Source organism: Malaclemys terrapin, chromosome 5 (genome assembly GCF_027887155.1).
Source record: "Malaclemys terrapin pileata isolate rMalTer1 chromosome 5, rMalTer1.hap1, whole genome shotgun sequence".
Taxonomy (NCBI): domain Eukaryota; kingdom Metazoa; phylum Chordata; order Testudines; family Emydidae; genus Malaclemys; species Malaclemys terrapin.
The window spans coordinates 117,565,722-117,568,449 of record NC_071509.1 but is presented as its reverse complement, the minus strand read 5'-3'; positions in this window follow the sequence as shown (position 1 = coordinate 117,568,449).

The window sequence follows — 2,728 nt, the reverse complement described above, 5'->3', positions numbered from 1 at the left end:
AGTCAGGTAATTTGCATCAACGCAAACACTAGCTTTTAAATTCTTAGCTGCTACCAATTTGAAGACTGGACTCCTGTCCTAAAGAGAGACCACACAAATCCCAAGAGGCTGAGGCTGAGAGTTTGCTTGCTCTCCCCTGTGGCCGGCCTCAAGCATTCAGCCATAAAACTGTTCTGCTCTGAAACACCAGTAACCAAATCTGTCACACCCTGAAGCACAGACTGCTCATTTAAGGAATTAGCATGGAGACATTCCTGTCCCAACACCAGTGTCTTTCCAACAAGCTAGCCACACACAAGTTCAGGAAGTTTTTCCTTCTTGCCACAAGTTTCCACACCATCAGTCAAATCACCTTTCTGCTCTCCTGGTGTCCTGGCTAGGATATCCCCCTGATCAGACAGAATTGCTACATCCTTTTCCAACCACCCATTAGCAACAGGTAAAATACAAGCACCAGAACTGTCCGGTCTCTGGGATTTTGCTAAGACGCTAACTGGATGCAACCTAGTTACAGTGCCATTCTCCCTAGCAGACACAAACTTAGGACCATTCCCTTCCTGGGCTTTAGTTGAATCCAGAACCAACTCTGAGACCACTGCACTATCCTCAACCATCACAGGCTGAAAGGCACCTTCTGTCTGCTTCACAAAGAAGAGCCGGAGCCGCATTCTCCTTTTCCAAACACGCAGCTTGGGATCTCATTTCCCTTGTCCCGGCACGCAGGGCTGTTCACAGACAACTGCTTGGAGACCGAGGTAGATTCCTCCGTAGGCAAGTTAAAATACCCCTGACGGACACAGGCACATTTCCTTCACTGTCACAATTCTCCCCACAGGAAACAAGTAAGGTGTAGGGGCCCTCATTTTCCGCTATCCTTGCCTTCCCAAACTGCTGACTAGATAAAGCCATCAGCTCACAAGGTTGTCTAGGCTCATCCAAACTTTCTTTACCAGACACGTTTCCACTCCCAACAGATAAACTGCTGCTCTATTCACTACCCTGAGCTACTGTCTGCAAATGAGAGTTACCCTTTTCAGGTTCACTTGTATAAGCTGTACTAGCCACCAATTCATTACCCCTTAAAAATCTACCCTTTCCTCCCTCAGCTGGGGCTTCCATCTGTCCATCCACTTTAAGCTGCTCCTGAGAAACATTTTCCTGACCAATGAGATCTTTCTGTGCTTGATCTAATTCCAGATTCACTTCTGAAACATTAGGCAGGCAGACATTCAGAAACTTCGTTCACAGCCAAACTACTACTTTCCAAAGACAAACCTTTGGAAAAACCTTCCAAAGACACAACTTTAGACACAACCTCTCCTGTGCCTGGTTTGTGTTAACTTGACTGAACATAGCTCTAATATCCTTTCCAATCATAAGATCCTTAGGGATTGTGTTTTTTACTCCCACAACCATGGTGCCCTCAAATCCCTTCCATTTCAGGTGGATTTGAGCCAAAGACGCCCTGACAAAATACTCAGCTGAGGCTACAACAGTTACACTTTCATCTGGCCAATAATCTTCCTCCCTGACAAGACTTGCTTTAACCAAAGTAATATCGGCTGCGGTGTCCCTCCATGCCATACACCTTACTCCATTCACTTCTGCACTGGTAATAAACTCTGCATTATTTTTCCCATATTTAGCTTTAATATGAGTTTTAAGGTCAAATTCTTCAGAGACCACAGAAACAGCATTTGCACACAGGGCACCAACGGTGGGCTGTGTGTGGCCTGCCTGTGAGTTTATAACAGGATTAGCATTTACCGTGGCATTTGGGGTTGCTGGTTTTGGGCTGCCCTTCAGGGTCGGGCAATCTGGTCTCATGTGGCCAAGCACACCACAGTGATGGCATTTAACCTGTTTATTCTCGTGGTGAGAGTTCCTATCCTCTGGGCCCCCGTGAGATCCTTTAGAATAGTCAGCGCCAGGTTTACTTTTAAATCCTTTTCCTCCCCTCCCCACCCCCCCCCCCCTTGAACTGGGGAGAATGGTGATTAGTTTTCCCTGGGGGTTTATACCCTTCTCGAGCCCTGTTTTGGGTATGGGCACCCGCAATCTCTGCAGCCCGTAGGACTGACTCAGGGTTCCTATCACACACAGCTGCTCTCACGTGGTCAGGCACAATGTCCAAGAACTGTTGTTCCAAAATTATTAAATCCAGCAGTTTTTCAAAACTCCCATGCGCCTTTGCTTCCCACAACCCACTTTTTAACAAAGCCCATGGGCTTATGAGCACATTCTACAGAAGTGCCATCATTAGACACTTTAAACTTTCTAAACTTAACTCTGTAAGATTCAGGAGTAACCTTGAACGGCCTTAACACAGAATCTTTAAACCGCTCATAATCCAAGGCTTCTTGTTCCCCCAGTTCATTAAATACCTCCCTGGCTTTTCCAGTCAGTCTGGCCAGCAGGACAGGCATTCGCTGATCATCAGGGATCTGGTACAGATTGCAGAGGCATTCAAAGGTAGACAAAAACTCCTCTCTATCCTCAGTATCATTGTCAATGGGACGCATCCTTTCCCAGTTTTTCTTGTGGCGGTGGGGAAGTGGAGCACCAGGTGGTGATGACTTTCTCCACTCTTCCATTACTTGGAGCTGAAGTTTGGCCGTCTCCTGTTCCATCTGTGGAGCTTTCTCCTCCGCAGCCAGCAGCTCCAGACGCCCCTTACGAGCTCTTTCTTCTCTCTTATCAGCTTCTCTTTCTAATTCAGCTGTTTTTT